A 21,776-nucleotide genomic window follows, 5' to 3' on the forward strand; every position below is an offset into this window, starting at 1 on the left:
TACACAACGGGTGGCGGAGCTCGAGCAGATGCACCAGCGCACTGGGGCAGCCAGGGCCTGGCGTCAGCTTTGTGTAGAGCGGAAACAATTAGCGGCGCTGGACCAAGATAATGCTGAGTATGCAGCCCTTCACTTATGTCATTCCTGTTACACCGGGGGGGGATAGATGCGGCCGCCTTTTAGCTCAGAAACTATGGGAAATGTGGCAGAGGCAAGGGGTACACAATATACGTACAACTGGAGGTGCCCTAGTCTCTGACGATGTAGCTATAGCAGAAGCCTTCCAGGACTTCTACGCTAGGTTATACTCGGGTGACTCTCTTTATGCACTCCATAGCCTGGAATATCTTGACGGAGCGCGACTCCCTCCTCTGAACCCGGTTCAGGCTGCACACTTGGACAGGGCTATTGGGCTGGAGGAGGTCATCGCGGCCCTCTTGCGCCTCTGTCTTAGGAAATCCCCTGGCCCAGATGGCTAGTCTGCTGCCTTCTATAAGGCCTTTTGCACCCATGTGGCTCCTGTGCCGCGTGACCTGTTTAACACGTTTGCCCAACCCGGTGCTATCCCGGAGGAAATGCTGGCGGCCTCGATTATGGTCATCCCGAAGCCCGGGAAAGAGTTGCTACTAGCTGCGGTGCGTACAGGCCGATTTACCTTCTCAACATCGACATCAAATTGTGCAAGACTATTCTCGCGACGCGTTTAGCCCCTTATATGCCTCAATTGGTGGAGCCAGATCAGGCAGGTTTTATCACACAGCGTCAGACTGGGGACAACACAAAAAGGGTATTACACCTTGTAGAAACGGCGTCGCACCTTCAAAGGGACTGCATGTTACTGGCTATTAACGCAGAAAAGGCCTTCGACAAGGTCCATTGACCCTACTTAGAACAAGTACTGAAGTGGTTCCGCTTTGGGGAGGTCCTATGTACCCGCATTCTCAATTGTAATCGCTCGCCCCGAGCCACGGTGCGGGTCAATGGCCGGACGTTCTCCCACTTCCTCATAGGCAGGGGCACCCGACAGGGGTGTCCTTTCTCCCCCATTCTCTTCGCGCTTTACATGGAGCCACTGGCGCAGAGAATCTGGCACCACTCCCTCATTACAGGGATTACATTCGGCGGAGATGTCCACAAAATCAGCCTATATGCGGACAACATTTTGCTTTCCATCACTGACCCTGCCCAGTCCCTCCGGGCCCTCTTTATTGAGTTGTACAAGTTTGCGCAGGCATGGGGGTTTAAAATTAACACGGACAAATCAGTTGCCTTAATCTCTCACTATCTGAGACCACACTGGCCCACCTATGGGAAGAGCATCCTGTCAATGGTCGGACACCATGGTTCCCTACTTGGGAGTGCAATTGGGCCCTAACATCCCTGCTACCATCACAGCTAACTATGAGAAGCTCCGCACCCAAATTTGCGTGGAACTGCGCAGATGGAAACACCACCCCTTTTCATGGTTAGGCAGAATAGCCGCCGTGAAGATGACGATCCTTCCCTAGATTCCTTACCTCTTCCAAACTCTCCCTTTGCGTCCCCCGGCAGGCTGGATCCAACACACCCAGTCGGAGCTCACTCATTTCATCTGGTGAGGTCGTAGGCCACAGTTCCGCCAGGCAATAGCGGTCCTCCCCCCGGAACAAGGTGGAGTCGGTATACTGGATCTGCAACTCTATTTCTTTGAAGCGCAGCTCCGCTATCTGGTGGAGTGGCACCACCTGGAATCAGAAAAACACTTGCTGTTCCAGGACCAGACGGTTGCAGGCATGCCTTTGCAGTGTATCCCCTTTCTTAGGAAGAAACATAGACCTCTCAACCTCTACGCCTCCCATATCACAAGTACACTCCTGGAAGCCTGGGATCGCACGGCAATCTCACACGGGTTGACATCATTTCCCTCTCCTATGACTCCATTCTTCAATAACCCTGATTTTACTCCCGGTCTGGACCTCAAAACGTTCGCAAAATGGCGCCTCTCCCCATGTCGAACTCTGAGACATCTATTTGACTTACAGGGCATCATTCCGTACCCGAGAATTAGGGCAGATTATGGCATTCCAGAGACAGATAGAATGTTTTACTTGCAACTCAGGCATTGGGCTCTCCAACCTCAAATTAAACCTGTAGGTCAACGATTTTTAACCCCTTATGAGAAATGGCTGGTAACGTGGACATCGGATAAGAAATTAATCGCAGACCTGTATAAACATCTCCTTGCGGCCAACATCCACACTTATAACGCAGGACGGCACGCTGGGAGTGAGACCTAGGCAGAACCCTTTCACACAAAGAATAGAGTGGCATATATTATAGGGCACAGCACTCAGCCTATCACGGAGGACTGACAGAGACACTGACCAAAATTCATACTAATTGGTACCGCACTCCGGAACACCTACACCTCTTCGACCCTCGCATTAGTGACCGGTGTTGGAGGGGATGTGGTGAAACGGGCACCTTAGAGCACCTGTTGTGGAGCTGTGATAGAATCCAACCATACTGGACTACAATCCTAGACGACATAGACTCTCACTTAGACACACAACTCCCATGCTTCCCAGCTTACATCCTCTTAGAGTTGCCCAACCCGCTGACATACCCCTAAAATCTAGGGGCCCGATTCACAGAATGAACTTAAGACTCAATACTAAACGTACTACTATTTTGGTATTCACAGAAAGCACTTACTACTTTTGGCATTCACAAAATGCACCTACTACTTTTGGCATTCACAGAAGTTAGGATTTTGTCTTAAGTTTGTCTTAAGACAGACTTAAGACAGACTTAAGACAAACTTAAGACAGACTTAAGACAGACTTAAGACAAAATCCTAACTTCTGTGAATACCAAAAGTAGTAAGTTCATTCTGTGAATACCAAAAGTCGTAAGTTTAGGATTGAGTCTTAAGTTCATTCTGTGAATCGGGCCCTAGGAGAGTACGCCTCATTGCCATCGCCCTAGGGGCAGCTACCCAGAACATACTCGCTCTCCCCAGGCTCCTCCACACATGGGCTGGTTGCAAAGGCAATGGATGGTGCTAGGCATGGAAAAACTGTCTCTTACTTTGGCGGGAAGGGGAGTCAAGTTCCCAGAGCTGTGGCGGCCCTTCCTGACCCTGCTCACAGCGGAGTTCAGGGAACTGACCTGCCTTCGATACCTGCGGCTCCTCCGCTTAGCAGACACACAAATCCCTGAGAAACGCGCTCTTTGGAGGACACAGTAATTTCCACACTGCTGGCATTATTTATCCCCTTTCTTTGTTTTACCCTTATGATTTGTGGACAGGGGGTGGAGATGTTGGGGGTGGGAAGGAGTTGATGTTTGATTCCCTCATTTGTTCTTTCTGAGTTGTCTATTGCTGACCCGCTCACAACACTTACTTAGTAAGACTAAAAGCGCTGACTATTGATGTCTGTATCACACTGTTTTGATGGAGCAGGAGGTCCTGTTTCCCCTTGTTATGTTTGGAAAACAATAAAAGTTTAAATCATAATAGTAATTTATAATGTGCATATTGGTTCCTACATGAAATATGATTTAAAAGAAGCAAGCTCTAATTTACAGGAGCACACTATTAAAATTCTAAAAGATATAATCCTCAAAGTACCTGAGCACATCAAAAGTCAACTACTAGCCATACCCACTTAAAGGTAAACAGACATTATATCGATTCCAAAATATCGTTTGGACAAAATATCGAGTAAAAAATATAGACTAGCCAAAATATCGACCAGACATAATATAGACTACAAAAATATCGAGTAATATCGATATTAATAGCCAAAATATTGAATCAAAAATATAGACTAGACATAATATCGACTAGATAGAATATAGACAAAAAAAAAATCGAAAATAAGGTAGTTTTCAATTTTTTTAAATAATTGTGTCATATAAATATGTAGCGGGTTGTGGGTTTATAGGGGAATAGGGTGGGAAGTAATTTAATTATAATTAATTAATTATGTAAATTAATAATAATTGTTAATTAATTATTAATTGGTAAATAATTAAAATGTAATTGGTAAAAAATAAGAATTGATAAATAATTAATATTTAGTAAATTATTTTCTGTAGCGGGTTATGGGTTTATAGGGGGATAGGGTGGGAGGTAATTTAATAATAATTAATTAATTATGTAAATTAATAATAATTGTTAATGAATTATTAATTGGTAATTAATTAAAATATAATTGGTAATCGATTATAAATATTTAATTGATAAATAATTAATATTTAGTAAATTATTTTCTGTAGTGGGTTGTGAGTTTATAGGGGGATAGGGTGGGAAGTAATTTAATAATAATTAATTAATTATGTAAATTAATTAAAATTGTTAATTGTTAATTAATTAATAGTCATTTTAATCCGTACGCTATCCAGCGCTTTCCCTACTGTTGCACCCACTGGAGTGGGAATAGTAATTTTAACCCCTACGCTATCCAACGCTTTCCCTACTGCTTCACCCACTGGAGTGGGAATAGTAATTTTTACCTCTACGCTATCCAGCGCTTTCTCTACTGTTGCACCCACTGGAGTGGGAATAGTAATTTTTACCCCTACACTATCCAACGCTTTCCCTACTGTTGCACCCACTGGAGTGGGAATAGTAATTTTAACCCCTACGCTATCCAACGCTTTCCCTACTGTTGCACCCACTGGAGTGGGAATAATAATTTTTACCCCTACGCTATCCAACGCTTTCCCTACTGTTGCACCCACTGGAGTGGGAATAGTAATTTTAATCCCTCCGCTATCCAATGTTTTCCCTACTGTTGCACTCTTTGGAGTGGGAATAGTAATTTTTACCTCTACGCTATCCAGCGCTTTCCCTACTGTTACACTCACTGGAGTGGGAATAGTAATTTTTACCCCTAAGCTATCCAACGCTTTCCCTACTGTTGCACCCACTGGAGTGGGAATAGTAATTTTTACCCCTACGCTATCCAACGCTTTCCCTACTGTTGCACCCACTGGAGTGGGAATAGTAATTTTTACCCCTACGCTATCCAACGCTTTCCCTACTGTTGCACCCACTGGAGTGGGAATAGTAATTTTAAACCCTACGCTATCCATCGCTTTCCCTACTGTTGCACCCACTGGAGTGGGTATAGTAAAATATAGCGTTTTTCTACTGTTGAATTCACTATAGTTGTTACAATACATTTTAAACATTTTGCTATGCTAGGGTAAAAATATTATATATGTTTAGTTAATAATATGTATTTATATATATATATATATATATTCACTGAAAAAACCATAGGTTATAGACCATATATAGTTAGGAATTAGCATTTACAAAACGCTGAAAATTCACTGAAAAAACCATAGGTTATAGACCATATATAGGTAGGGATTAGCATTTACAAAACCTTAATTTACTTGCACAAAATCATTGAAATTCGCATACATAGTTAGTTGCACTAACTATATATTGCGCAACCGCAATCCACTGCTGATGATGTCACATATTACATCATTCTAATACTCCTCGATTTGTCTGCGGCCTTCGACACGGTCGACCATGCGACCTTGATCGACCGTGTCGGGGCCATAGGAATCACAGACAAAGCCAAAAACCTCCTGGCCTCATTTCTGTCAAATCGCCCGCAAACTGTAAAAATAGGCAATTTCACATCCCAAACCTTCTCTCTGCCATGTGGAGTACCCCAGGGATCCTCGCTAAGTCCGACACTATTTAACATCTATGTGTCGGACCTGGCGAGGGTCATAAAATCCTGCGGAATCTCCCTTACGACCTATGCCGACGACACCCAACTGGTGCTGTCGATATACAACGATGGAATCTCGGTGGCAGCCAATTTCCAAACGGGAATGAAGGCAATAAGCTCCTGGATGTCATCCAACTGTCTTAAACTCAATTCCGATAAGACAGAAGTGATGACATTCGGGAGACTCCAACCCACCTGGTCCCCACAATGGTGGCCCCACCAGATGGGACAACCCCCCGAACCTGTAACGAAGGTACGTAACCTGGGCGTTATCTTCGATAACAAGCTGTCATTTCAGCAACACGCCAACGCTGTGGTTTCTTCGTCCTTCCACACACTAAAAAAGATAAAAAAATTAATTCCATACCTTCCTCCACATGCAGGCAAAACACTAGTCAGTACCTTGGTTTTCTCAAAAACCGACTACTGCAACGCGCTGTTTCTCAACGCACAACAGAAGGTCCTGAATAAGCTGCAAACTGTGCAGAACGCAGCAGCCAGGACACTCTTATCCATCCCTAAATTTGCATCGGTCTCCCCCTACATCCGGCAGCTACATTGGCTGCCAGTAAGGAGCCGTATCAAATTTAAAGCGTTATGCATAGCATATAAGGCTATCCATGATCACGGACCCCTTTTCCTTAGAAGAGCCTTCCAACCTCTCGAACACACAAGAGCCCTGCGGTCATCCTCAGCACACCTACTCATGGTCCCTCGTACAAGAAGGGCCAACTGGGGTGACAAACGCTTCTCAGTGGCAACTGCCAAATTGTGGAACACTCTTCCTATACACATCAAGTGTGCTCCTACCCTCCTAAACTTCAGAAAAAAACTGAAGACATGGCTGTTCCCTGCCTAAACCTCCCATACTGCCCCCGAGAGTTTTGCAACTACAGCGCCGAGACACCTACGGGTATTTGCGCGCTCTAAAAATCGCCAAATAAATAAATAAATAAATAAATTCATGACATGGTCAGTGACATCACTGATGACATCACTGATGACAACTCAAATGACATCACTGATAACAACATCCAGTGACTGTATGTTTCTGTAAAGTAAAAATAAGTCTAACATATTGAAGAATGAGTGGATGTATAAGTGTCTGGATGAAGGATTTAGTAGGTGCATGACTGACTGTATAAGAGAGTGATTAAATGTGTCTCACTGAGTGCATGGGTTAGTGACTAAACTGTCTTAATTTGTGCATCATTATGTCTGTTGTTCTGTAAACGGCTGCATGTGTTGATCAGTAGCTATATGAGTAACTATATGGGTTATTGATTGGTTGCCCAAGTATTTGTATGGGAGAGTGAGTGTGTGTGTGTGGGTGGCTGGGAGGTGTGTGACTGTGCATAGATGTGTGAGCAGTTGATTCACTAGATGTATGGGTTCAAAAGTGCATGTGGAACAGCTGTATGGGTGGTTGATTGTGTGAATAAGTGTATTGGTGAGTGAATGGATATCTCAGTGCTACATGTGAAAGTAAGTACATATTTAAAACACAGTACATGTGAGATTGACATATATAAATAACTGTGCATAAGAGCCAATGAATGTGTGAGTGGCTGTATGGATCATTGTAAACTTGTATCAGTGATTGTATAAGAGAGTAAATATGTGTTACAATATGTTTGAATAAGTAAGGTGTGTATAACTGTATAGTTGTGGAAATGGAGGTGTGATTGATTCTTTGCATGACTGACTAGGTGTATGAGTAACTCCATGGATGAGTGACAGTCTGTGAGTGTCTGTTTACACTGAGTGAATCTAAGGTTATATTAGAGTCTGAAGAGGTTCATCGTATTATCACATGAATGATGTCATCAGTGATGTTGTCAGTGATGTCATTTGAGTTGTCATCAGTGATGTCATCAGTGATGTCACTGACCATGTCATGAATGATGTAATATGTGACATCATCAGCAGTGGATTGCGGTTGCGCAATATATAGTTAGTGCAACTAACTATATATGCGAATTTCAATGATTTTGTGCGAGTAAATTAAGGTTTTGTAAATGCTAATCCCTAACTATATATGGTCTATAACCTATGGTTTTTTCAGTGAATTTTCAAGGTTTTGTAAATGCTAATTCCTAACTATATATGGTCTATAAGCTATGGTTTTTTCAGTGAATTTCAATGGTTTTTTAATAGCAAATATGAAAAGCTTTAAAATGTCAAGTACGTGGTAGGTAAAAACATTTTCGTGTTTATGCACGCTGATGTGCTTTGAACGCTACCCCCCCTCTTTTCTTTTAGGAGTATTCTCTCTTTGCAGATAGTGAAGGGTAGGTAACACAGGCCTTTGCCCCCGTTGTAATCCGTCGTGCCTGCTTCTCTCTCCATTTCATTAATTGTTATCCAAGCATTTACTGTTTTAGAATTGGTTCTCTTTGGTTCATTCTCTATTTACAAACAAGTACAGAGTCGCAATACTCTGTTTAGTCTTTTCAGATAGTGAAAAATCGTTTAAAAAAACAAAAGGAATCAAGCAAAATCAGTAGGCCACTAATGGGATCTCTTTTTGACCTCGCTAAAATAGAAACATTAGGAACAACCCCTCATGAGAAATACAAAACTAGTGACATGAACTGAGCTCGACACCATGATCGCTGCAAGACAGCTCGGCTCCGCCACCCACCCCGCCCAAAATAACGACAAACCCTATGCAAATATTATAAATATATACAACACACCAGCAAAGTAACAGGGTAAAAGTTTTATTAAATAACTATTTACGTGGCAGCCTGCTGCAACATCCATCACTATTCCTGTCGAGGTACCATAGCTGGCGGCCTAGGGGTGGAGAACCGTTGTGCAAATTACCCGGGGATGACACCATGCGCCAAGACTCGTCCCCAGTACACCCAGAGCTAATGTCCGACAAGTTGTGTGTGAGGATGCCTTGCTGATGCCGCCACCCCCACCACCACCTTTTTGTTGCCTGATCCGGCTAGCTCAATCGATCGAGCATGAGACTCTGATCTCCTTGGCCTCAGTCAAGCATCAATAGTAACATTTTCATACGTGAGTGTAGGTTCATGGTTTTCCATCCACAGACTAAAAGCCTGGAGTGGGAGTGAAAGAACAATAACTAGGTAACAAGGAAGGCAGACGCTGTGGGAAGGACTCTGGATATGGTATGTTCCTTGGTCCCTGAGTTACTTCGATGTCACTGCCTTGCACAAATGGCATAAGTCCTGGATGTTGGGTGCCATAGTTGAGGGTTCCGAGCAGCGCTTGTAACACTGTCTGCAGTTTATTTGCACCTGCTGCAGCTTCACTATTCTCAAAGTAAGTGGGGGCTGTTTGTGGACATGACTGCATTGGAAATCAATGTGATGCGGTGCCTCCCTGAACCGCTTGACGGAGGCCCCCGAGGGGCGGTGTAATGGCGCTGACCCCCTGCCCAAGTCTTGTTGCCCTGGTGTGGCCTGAGATCGCCCCAGACATAGGCGGCCGGCTCCCGGGGTCAAGCGGAACTTTTTGCCTTTTGGTGACTCTTCCATTCTGAACATTGTCCCACAATCCGTTTGACCTGAAGACACGTCCTGCGGTGCCCTAGTCCGACCATCACATATTCCTGCGCCAGGAGACGGGAGACGGCATGGGATGCACTAGAAGGGAGAGGCGGTGTGAACGAGCCTCCCCCACCTCCCCAGGTGGAGGTTTCTCAGGTACACCCCAGCGCTTCATGCAACCAGCTGAGTTGCGCCCGCTCTTGCGGCTACAGCGTCTCGCCCACCATCCATTTAACGGAACCTTTTTGGACTGCCGAAAGGGGTTCTGGTCCGACCGCTGGTTGGTGGAGACATTTTGACTATATTCTGGACCTGCGTTGTCGTGTAATGCGTCATATGACGCGCCGCATTAGCGCACCCGGAAGTGCTCCGGTGCGCAAGGCGCAGCTTCCCAGAAACGATCCAGAGCGCGGCGCGCAGCGCGTAACGTAAGCATAACAGGTCATGTGACTTGTTAATAAAACTTTTCATTGGTTCATTTTACTTTTGTTATTCTAATGATGAAAGGCTTGGTTATATGACCTAAAAATAACGCTTTTCATTGCTTTCGAACATTTTTTTTTCCCAAATGATGAAAGCCCCACCTTTTTTTTTCTCGCTCTGACTTGTAAAGCAAAGGACCCAGATGCATTTACAGTTTATCACTAACAATGTTCCAAGCTAATGTATTTTCCCAGGAAATTTACAACTGTCCTGCAAGTAAAATATTCCTATTTCGAGAAAAAGGGCGTTTCTTCGTCCCATGAGGGAGCCGTTGAGCAAAAGAGGCTCGGCCTGCTGTCTTAGTCGCTGATAAGCATGAATATCGGATTCTTATCGATCACTTTATGTTGCAGGAGTGGAAAACACAACAGCCCTTGACCATATATCTTTACTGCGTTCCTGCGTATTATACCTTTTAACCGTCATGTAATCGGGCTGCTTTATTTCACTTGCCTTTTACTGATTCGAAAACAGTGGCTATTATTCAAAACGTTACCAAAAAAGGTACTACTACCATGTTTTGTTTTAAAAACCTTTATTGTGAAAATGTCAGTATTCAAATACGGGCCTATAACCACGTGGGCCGGCCACGGAGCAAACTGGAATCGTATATGATGAGGGGACATTTACACTTTAGAAGAACGTAACAGGCGGGCCATTAAGTTGCAAGAAGTAAGGTGTCAAACAGTTGCGGAATCGATGGACGTACATTTTATAATTAAAGTACGACAGGGCCAGTTACAATAAAATTATCTAGATATACATTTGCGGGCAAGTACCATGGGTGACGTTAATTCGAACTTTCAATAGTACAGTAATCAATAACACATCAGAACTTAATATCAATAGGGATGTCCAAATGTTCAATCAGTACTCGTCCCCGCCCGCCATGTGCTTCAAAACTGCATATGTATCTCGTGATATCAAGGTTGGGCAACCAGTACACAACAAGGAGTTACGAGTCCCATTTATACCGGCGCCATTTTGGGCGAGGCCGGGCAGGTCCAGGATATAGTCAAAATGTCTCCACCAACCAGTGGTCGGACCAGAACCCCTTTTGGCAGTCCAAAAAGGTTCCGTTAAATGACAACAGAAGAGATAGGCAACAAGAACAATCAGTCAAAAGCGGGGACGCTTTAGTGAATGGGGCCCATGCCCTAGCAGGCAAGCGTCCGAGTTCCAAGGTGTCCCAGGGCCATTTTAGTGGACCAGGCCCAAATCCAAAGAGCCGGCCGCCATTTTGAAAGTCTTGTTGCAGCCGCCTTTCACTGCACCGCAAAAGTAAACGCAACTCAGCTGGATGGGGGGTGAGGCACTGTGCGGCAAGAGCGGGCGCAATGCAGCTGGAAGGCGAGTGAAACGCTAAGGGGCGCCCCACTGCAGATGAGGTACCTCCACCTGGGGAGGCGGGAGAGGGCCATTTGCGCTGCCCCCCCCGGGCACCCCACGCCGTCTTTCGGCGCAGCATTGTAGGATGGCCACACCAGTGCGGCAACTTGCTGGACACCACCTCGGTGCCATCCGGATCTCTGCGCGTTCGAGTCGCTGTACCGCAAGAGTGGCAGGAAAACAGCTGGATGGCGGGTGAGTCGCTGTACAGCAAGAGCGGGCGGAACTCAGCTGGATGGCGGGTGAGTCACTGTACCGCAAGAGTGGCCGAAACTCAGCTGGATGGCGGGTGAGTCGCTGTACCGCAAGAGTGGGAGGAAAACAGCTGGATGGCGGGTGAGTCACTGTACCGGAAGTGCAGCCGCAACTCTGTTGAACGGCGAGTGAAACGGCAAAGGGCGCCGCACTGCACATGAGGTGCCTCCACCTGGGGAGGCGGGAGAGGGCCGTTTGCGCTGCCTCCCCCCTCTCCCCCCCCGGGCACCCCACGCCGTATTTCGGCGCAGCATTGTAGGATAGCCACACCAGTGCGGCAACTTGCTGGACACCACCTCGGTGCCATCCGGATCTCGACGCGTTCTGCTGCCTTCGGCCTATTCGCACATCGGACCGCTACTGACGCTGCCTCACAGACCAACGGATTTTGTAGGCTTTTTATAGCCCAAAGCCGCATAACAGGTCATGTGACTTGTTTATAAAACTTTTCATTGGTTCATTTTACTTTTGGTTTCCTAATGATGAAATGCTTGATCATATGACCTAAAAATAACAATTTTCATTGGCTTGAAACATTTTTTTTTCCCAAACGATGAAAGCCCCACCTTTTTTTTTCTCACTCGGCAATCCACAAAGGTTCCGTTAGATGACAACAGAGGGGACAGGCAACAAGAACCATCAGTCAAAAGAGGGGAGGGCAAGTTCTTCCCTACCGGGTCACGTTGAGGCTCCACCGGAAGTCATCGAATTGATAGTCTACAGTGTTTCTGAATGTTTCAGACTGAAGCTGGCATCAGCATGAGAGCACCACCATCTCGTAGCTCCGTCGTGGCCATTCCGCAAGCAATCATGGCAGCCGCTCCCCACCGGAAGCCTGCGGGTGTCGGGGGCCCCCAAGACTTTTGAAGAATCTTCAAGGCTGAGGGGACGCTTTCGAGATTGGAGCCCAAGCCCTAGCAGACAAGCGTCCGAGTTCCAAGGTGTCCCAGGGCCATTTTAGTGAACCAGGCCCAAATCCGAAGAGCCGGCCGCCATTTTAAGAGTCCTGTGGCAGCCGCCTATCGCTGCACCGCAAGAGTGGGCGCAATTCAACTACATGGTGAGCGAGACGCTGAAGCCGCAAGAGCGGGCGGTAAATAGCTAAATGGCGGATGAGGCACAGTGCAGCAAAAGCGGGCGAAAAACTGCTGATTGGTGACTGAAACGGTAAAAGGGCGCCCCACTACAGCAAACGAACATCCACATGGGGAGGCCCGTTCACGCCGCCTCCCCCCCACCCCCCCGGGGCGCCCCACGCCGTTTTTCGGTGCAGCATTGTAGGATGCCAAAACCAGTTGGGCAAGTAAAGGACATCACCTGGGTGCCGTCCAGATCTCGGCGCGTTGTGCTGCCTTGGGACTATTCGCACAACAGACCGCTACTGACAAAAAACAGTGCAGGAAAAGCGGGCAGAAAACCACTGAATGGCAAGGGGGTGCCGTCTAGATCTCGGGGCGTTGTGCTGCCTTCGGACTATTCACACAACAGAACACTACTGACCATTGTTGCTGTGTTAAAAAATTTTTTTTACGTGTTTACTGTTTTTTGTGCTTTGTATATATTTATAAGTTATTAAAGTGTTATAATCCTACTACTTTGTTGGAGTGCTATATATTGTTAATGTGACACATAATTGTGAAGACTTTGATGTACAAAAAGGCATCCCTGGAATCTTCCTTTTCAGGCTCGGTCCCACACACCCTCACAGTGAGAATCCCCTCCCCAATCACAATACAGGATCGTTATCAGATAGTAGGAAAGCGTGTGGTGTGACGGATCTCATGGGGTGGGGGCCTTGATCTACTGTAACTCCTTTGAAGAGGGGTGATTCTTTACAGTTGAGGCCATAAACTACATCCGCAGGGCTAGGTGATAGCCTGGGACCGGCCTGGACAATCGGACACAGAGGAAGAGGAGTGTCAGAGGGTGCGGTAGTGAATAGGGTGGAAGGGTGGTGTCGGGCGGGCACAGGGTGTGATTCTCAGGGAAGAGCAGCGCAGATAGGGGGAGGTTTATGGCCCATGCATAAGAGAGAGAGCGGGGGTGACCAGTGCGTGGGGGAGATGCTTGCGAGGGTGGGGAGCCATGCTGAGAAAGGCGGCGTGCAGAGAGTGGGTCTGGTCAAGGCATCTAAAATGGCTGCCGTGCATGACAAAAGTGTGGCATTAGAAAAAAAGCAAGATGGCGCAGACAATGTTTATCAATACGGATTAATTTATAACAATTATTTTTAACAATATATTTACTCGCAGTGTAAAAATGTCGGTCAACACTTCCTGATTTCCTAAGAATAGAACGTTAACAGACGTCACGATCGGCATCGTGCAGGGAGTGGGTCTGGTCAAGGCATCTAAAATGGCGGCGGTGCACGACAAAAGTGTGGCATTGGAAAAAAAGCAAGATGGCGCAGACAATGTTTCTCAATACGGATTAATTTATAACAATTATTTTTAACAATATATTTACTCGCAGTGTCAAAATGGCGGTCAACACTTCCTGATTTCCTTCGAATCGAACGTTAACAGACGTCACGATCGGCATCGTGCAGGGAGTGGGTCTGGTCAAGGCATCTAAAATGGCGGCGGTGCACGACAAAAGTGTGGCATTGGAAAAAAAGCAAGATGGCGCAGACAATGTTTCTCAATACGGATTAATTTATAACAATTATTTTTAACAATATATTTACTCGCAGTGTCAAAATGGCGGTCAACACTTCCTGATTTCCTTCGAATCGAACGTTAACAGACGTCACGCAGCAAAAAAAAACAAAAAAAAAACGCTCACGCGCAGCCGCTGGAAGACAAGTATCATCATATATGAGCATCCTCAGCCACCCTCAGAAAACATAGGGGGTCAGGATACGTCTCCCGTACCCCCTTATACCCATTTCTCACATTGTTTTTCCTCCATCTTGTAATTTAATTAAAACGAAACACAAAATGGCGAATTCCCGTTTTGCGTCCCGATTCGCTATCCGGTTCGCGAACCCGAAAGCGCTTCTTCCGCAAAAAATCAAATTTTTTTTATTTTCCCCACGGGACCCTTTAATAACCCCAACATCATTCCTAGGGGGTCAAGAAGGGTCTACCTTGCCCCCTTTCATTAAATTCCCCCTTCGTTTTTCTCCTCTTCTTGTCTCTCGATCCTACCGAGAGACAAGATGGCGGCCGCACCGGACTGTTTAGAATGTTGAAAGATGCCGGAGAGCCAATCAGCTTCGCTTCGCAAAGCTCCGTTACGCGAAAAGTTCGCGAACTGGAGCGCTACCGGGGACGCTGTCACAGATATATCTGTTTTTTAAAACGTTAATTTCTCAAAATCCACTGGAGCACATATATTGAGACCCAGCAAAGGCACATCGGGCTAACAGTCCCTACAATTTTGCCAAGTTTCGTGCAGATCCATTCAGCCGTTCGAGCTAAAAGTGAGGCCAAACGCCCTATGGAAAAATGAATGGGAAAAACGCGTTTTGGGACCCCCCTTTTTTCTCGGCCCCCCCTTGACGAAACCCCCCCAAATTTTCAGGGGCTGCTCAGAAACAAAATGTGCAATTTTCCTGAAATTTCAGCCGATTCCGTCACCAAACGCCAAAGTTATTAGACATAGAATTTTCAAAAGTTCCATAGAGAAAAAATCCTAACTATATATACCTACTGGCGACCGCCAGTAGGTAATATATATTTATTATTTTTGTTATATATTTTTGTAATTTACATTAATTATTTATTAATATTACATTTATTTAATCATTTTAACTAAGTTTATATTAAATATATTTATTATTATATTAGTTTTAACTTAATTTAAAGACATATAAAAAATACGATATTTTGACAGTCTATATTATTTACAGTCGATATTTTTGTACTTACCTGTATGAAGATATAAACTCGATATTTTGTCCCTCGATATTTTGTCATCGATATTTTTGTAACTCGATATTAATGGGCTCGATATTATGTCAGTGATCCCACTTAAAATCACTGAATAGCACAAGCTAAGAAAGCCACCAGTGAGACTCCTGCTGTCCCTGAAAGATATCAAGATTCCAAATTCCTGAAAACGTAACGAGCCCTATCTTAATGATGAACCCTTCCTCTTACATAACAACCTTAATAATGACAAACACTCTATTATATTTTATCCAGCAGATAATTTATTAAGAGGAAGCCAATGTTCAACATGGATGATGGGCAGAAAATTAAGAATATGCCCTAAACCATTCACTCAGATATAAACCATACATGTGGCCTTATTATGATGGTGGTCAGTCAGACTTCTGACTGCTATCGCGGTGGTCAGGAGACCACCCCACAAGCAGTCAGTGGTCTGACCATCGCATTACGATGTGACAGCGGGGCTGACGGCCGCAAAGTGCTCCTTTTCAGAGAGGCTTGCGCTTCAGCCCTAGAAAAGGGCTGCAGTACAAGCCCCCATGTAAAGGAGCACTTCCTGTTCCTCCATGCACCGTGTGCCATGGGTAAGCATATGTGCAATATATCTGCATCCCTGGGGCCACTTAACAGTAGCCCATGAATGACGGGTGCCCAGTTTGGGGTCCCCAAAATTAGTTTCCGATTGCATATCGTAATCCCGGCGGCGGTGCTTGCCCCAGCACCACTTCAATTCTTAAACTATACCCACACACAGCCATTCAAGGCTGTTACAACCATTTTAATCAAATATTTTGGAAACATCTCTGACAACCTGCAGTAAGTGTAGACTATGCAACAAACAGCCAGTTTGCCTTCGAAATTAAAAAATATAATTGCACTAGCCTATGTTCCTATAACAAAGGTAGCTAACCACTACAACTTACTTATAGAAAGTTCTTTTACCAAAAAAACAAACACAAACTAAGGGCCTGATTAGGATATTGGCGGATGGAATACAACGTCACAAACGTGATGGATATCCCGTCCACAGTATTACAAGTGCCATAGGATATAATGGAATTTTAATCTGGTGGACGGGATATCCGTCACTTTTGTGACAGAGTATCCAATCCACCAAGATCATAATCAGGCCCTTAGTCCTTTAATGGACACTCTGAAGACACTTGGGTTAGCTAACTGCAGGGCCCCAAATACGGATACTAACCCAAATAATTTCATAGCCAAGACAGCACCATAGCTCAAGAAGCCAAAACCTACAACACAGTGGAAGGATGGCATAATGCCTTTCAAGTCACACTAGGGTGAATGTAATCTACACTCTACAAATTATAGAAGCCCTACAAAAAGAACAAAGCTACCAACAGCTTAGAATAGACCAATCAGTAACCAAAATTACACCTAAAATAAGGAAACAAACCAGTAGAATGTACAACATGCTACAATGTAAAGTTAGATTCTTTATTATCAACAAACGAGTACAATACTTAGAATGAAAAGCAAATTCCCTGTTATAACCCTACTAGCTACAATATACTGAACAACAAATCTTAACAAAGGTACACACCAGAATAACTAAACTATTTGCAATAAATATTAAACAATGTATTTTTATATTTCTGTCAAAACCTCAAATAAATAATAGAGGAAAGAAGACTTATAAATATAAATGATAATAATTAATTAAAAATCAGCACACCAGAAAACACAAAGTATACAATTAGAAACATCACAAAATAGAACGAAGTAAATCCAACACATAGAAATGTAAAATAACACATTGCAATTACAGCAATCGTGTAGTTCCCACAAATCTATATAAGATCTGCACGTTTAGACAACATGAACTAAGGGATTGGTGTCCAGACTGATTCCAGGCACCCCCAAAGGATATGTTAGTCTGTAGACCAGTTAGCTCACTGTGCCATCATAGGACCCTTTTACCAAGGAGCGAATAGTTTCTGTCAAATATCGAACATGACAACCTTGATCTCTGAGGGATCTTGGAAACAGTACAGTACTTTTTGCTCAGTCACTCGCAGTCACTTTGTCTCAGAAAGATACACAGAATAAACTGTGGTTGCATTCTCAACAAGTATTTATTGAACCAGCGTCCTTCTAGTATAAAATACGTGTGCCGCAACAACCATTAGGCCGAAACAGATATATACGACTATGAGCACCATTAGAGTAAAGAAAAAAGTAGAATTCTACCATAGTGCTAAAACAATGATTATATGCAGGCATATAGCTACATAACAATAATAATGCATCCTCCTACGATGCAAACCCTAGCTAGATGTACCTAAGTGTATCTAGCATGAATGTAGGTGCATAGCCAAGAACCCCCTTAGGATAGAGCCAACCCCATTACCTGATGTGGGAGAGCGATGGACCCCATCCTGGTCTCGAGATAGACAGCCCGCAAGGATGTCAGACAATTGTGTGCTGGAGTGTCTGCGTGCAGGGACCTCAGCGTCTCGTGTCAGCATGGAAGTGTTTCTCCTCTAGTTTGTCCAGCGAAGATGATGTGCTAATATACCTGAAAGGTACCCTCAGAGGTTCTACCTAGAAGTGCCCTGTGGGCATGTGGGGCAAGGATGACAATAGAGGTGACTCTTATATTGAGTTTTATGCAGAATATGGTAATCCTGCTGTGATACTGAGAATCCTCATGCATAATATATGAGGCTAGTTTTCTGAGTAAACCACATGACACTCATGTAGTACCTAACTAGGTTAAAGGTCAATGCCCGACCCGTTATGTAGAACAATGGTAGGACAGATGTAGGTAAAAGGTCATGTAACTACCTAGGCCTATATTGTAGCCCATTGGTGTTCATAACACCCATTCCTCTTCTGACTGGACGGCATACTAGTAAATGCTAAAATATGCCTGTTTTTAAAAGCATAACAACATTGGTCAAATATGAGTCTAGAAAAGATCTAAAAACATGGTATGTGTTAAAAAATAATGTATAGGTAAAAAGGCTCTATAAGTCCCCATAAAAGTCAATATACTGTCAGAGTGTGCCAAAAACCATAGTGCTCAGTGAAAGCAGAAGAGGAAAAATTATGTTTTCGAATTCCAGTTTTAGTTGTTTTCGAGAAAAGGCCAAATTGTTCCCTGCACACGGAGAGCCAAATGTTTGTGCCCTGTGAAGGTGACGCACTGTTGCCTGCCGTCACAGACAACGGTCCCTGTAACACCTCTTGGATCAGGTCAATGGAGCAAAGGTGATCTTCTCCGGTTCCCACAGACATGTGATGCCTGTAAGCCTGGTTCAGAGCCGGTATCCATTGCAACAGGAGCTGAAGCCGAGTTGTGCTCAGATGGAGTACCATGCGTTCACTGCAGAGTCACTCCAAGTATTTGGGACATCCATTGCGTAGCAGATACATTAAAACCTGGCTACCCACTACAAGTAGCGGGATCAGCTGAAGACCTCCAAAAAGGCTTTCAAATATGGATTGTATTAAAGCTGGAATAACCTTGAAAACCACATGAAAGGTGCTTAATAGCCCAGAGCCTCTAGTCTTAAATAGGTGTACTATCCCACTTGTAGCAGACCCGTTAAAGATACGATGTACCATTTCTCCGAAATGGAGTGGGAAGTTAGTTCGGACTAGAGCCTGTATCTCAGCTGAAGAGCTTGCAACCTGTAGATAAAAGGCCTCGCAAGCTAAGTTTAAGGCCATCTCTGTATGTAAAGGTATGGTTTTCAGTCTGCTCTAAGAGCCAAACTGTATCAGTGAAACATTTAACGAAGGCCATAGCAGCGCCTCCCAGACTGTGTGGGTCGATGAAAACAAAACTTGCGTTCAACAAGTAACCCTGGAACTTACTGTGGCCAGATATGTGATGCCCGGTAGCATCCTACAAAAACCTTGGTAATTCATCATTAAGTAACTTCCATTTGAGAGCAGTTTGAACACTGGATGAATAACGGCAGCTGGGGATCCTTTTAAGTGGCAAGATAGGTTTACAACCAAAGTATTGCAAGCTCCGTGAAGCATAACATCCTGACAAATTAGAGACCCACTTAATGAATTCTCGCACTCCGACCACTAAGAGAAACATTAGTGCCCCTAATCCTGCATCTAAATCTGTAAGGTAACTCCCAAAATGCATGGATGTATTCCTTCCCTAATGCTTCATTCTGGTCTACTTGATGGTACTCTAGGAAGTATTGAAATTGAAATGTTGTTACTGGCAATGTGATATGGCAGTGGATTAACCATTCTGTGGAAGATGACTCAGTCACGGTAAAAGGTGATTTGTCTAATTTTTCAATATGCAGCATTGTATATTTTGCATCTCTCGGTGCCATTGTTGTCTTCCTTTTTGTTGAATTATAGGTCGAAAACAGAGATGTACTGTTAATATATTGCCAGGGCACTTGACCAAAACGCAAGGATTGTAGTATCCAGCTTAATAATAGAATGGATCATAACTGTGATTGCCCATGTTGGAGGATGGACAGATGCGGCTCCATTATATCTATAGCAGAAGATACAATGTTTCTCAGTGAATAAATCCTAGATGTTAGTGTGGTCATGCCATAGTCGACCACTACTTCTTGTTGAGAAATTTTCTATAGTTCTTTGTAAATAGTGTATAAGAAGTGTTTATGACGTGGCTTCTGGGGACCTAGCAAACAATCCCTTAAATCCACGTAATCTGAAAGTAAGGACAAGTGTTGCTTCACCTGGGACAGTGTTGAGGATCTTAGCCACTCTAGGCATAACTTTCCAATACTGTAGGATGTCACCACCCCGGAAGTTCTTGTTGTACATAGCGTTGGTCAGGCCTATGGAAACTAAACCCTTTGGCGGTACCCCTGAATCTTGACTGACACCTATTTGTGTCTGTAGGCCAAATCAACTATCCCTTCCAATTGGGGTCTGATGAATCGAATGAACCATCATATATAATGCCATCCAGCTTATCCTCATTATGTTGTATATAATTTTGCCATCCCTCAAAGTGTGAAAGCGAGGGAATTCAAGGTATGTTCAAGTCCTCAATCTTGGCTAGTCCAAATCAGTAGGTTTGTTCACTGTATTGTTCAGACAATCTGTTGTGGTGTGAGACATGCTCTAAATAATGTCTCAGTCCCCTGAGCTTGCCAATCTTTAGTACCCCAGACAAATGTTGTGTCTGAGTGTCCCTCCAAAAGTCGAACCCTTGTAGCGACAGCTGGGAAATAAACAAAGCAGGGTACATCTGTTTCATGTTAGTAAGCATATTTTTCCTTGCAGGTATAAGTGCAACCTTGTAATAAGACAAGGTTGGGTCTGAAGTGTTAAACCCAGAAAAATAAGCAAACTTGTGTGCAAACACTTGGTAACTACCCTTCGGTGGTGTGGGCAATATTCCCATTGAGAAAACATGTCATGTGGGAGACTAACTTTGTGTAAAAATTGATAACTATCTTGGTAGCAATACATGGTGTCAAAATCAGATATATCATAATACAATTCATTTTTTGAGAATGCAGCAGACTGTTCTAAATCTGACAGCATACTATTCACTGTTTTAAAGTTCCAATCATCAGAGAATGTACTGGAGGTGATGATATCATTCAAATAAATTTTAAATACATGTGGTATTGTCAAAGGTTCATTGGGACCAAATACATCAGATGAAACCCTATCCCAAACTATTCCTTCCAGAATTGCAACTGCTGTAATATTCACAAAGGACAGGTCTGTCTGTTCACGTTGCAATGATGTATGTGGTTTGAGGACCAAGTTTACATGCTGTACTGCAGAGTGTCCTGGGAGATAATGTCCATTCAGAAGCAAGAAAAAGATAGTCATACACCTATCCACAGGACTAGGAAAAGCAGACCAACTGCAATCCAAAGCTGTAGCCAGGACGATACAAAGTAAGTCTTTTTCAGCCAAAGATTGATATCATATATATTTTTTTTGTGGGGAGCAAAAGCTGGCGGTGACTCAGGTTCACTCAGATCCAGTGAGAAGATATAAAAATCTATGAAGTAGCCAAACGCTGTTTGATTTATCTTTGGTAGCTCTGCAGGTTTCGTTGAACCGGCACATGACTCGTTGTGAGGCATCTTAACATAGATATTGGGCTGAATTGAGATTTGCATTTCATTTGTATTTTCTTGTTGTTCAATTTCAATAGGCTCGAGTTCTATTCCATTGTTGGCTACTCTGTTACTTCATAGAGCAGAATCATCAAATGTTATTAGTCTTTCTGTCTGAACTTCCTGTATGGTAGCGAGAGGAGATCAGCGGCCACACAGAAGCCTACGTGGTCTGCTATTCAGTATCGCCCACATAGTGTGGTTTGATCAGATCAATGGAGACAAATCTCTTTTCTTTCTTGGTGGCAAAAGGCGGTAGAAGTACTGTTCCTTTTGCTTCAACAGGCAGGATATGTTCTGTAAGATGATTCAAATTCCTTTTTTGTCCGTAATCTTTTCTCTGACCAGACCCCGATCTTTGGGACCCAGGCAGGT

This window comes from Lissotriton vulgaris, chromosome 1_1 (genome assembly GCF_964263255.1).
Source record: "Lissotriton vulgaris chromosome 1_1, aLisVul1.2, whole genome shotgun sequence".
Taxonomy (NCBI): domain Eukaryota; kingdom Metazoa; phylum Chordata; class Amphibia; order Caudata; family Salamandridae; genus Lissotriton; species Lissotriton vulgaris.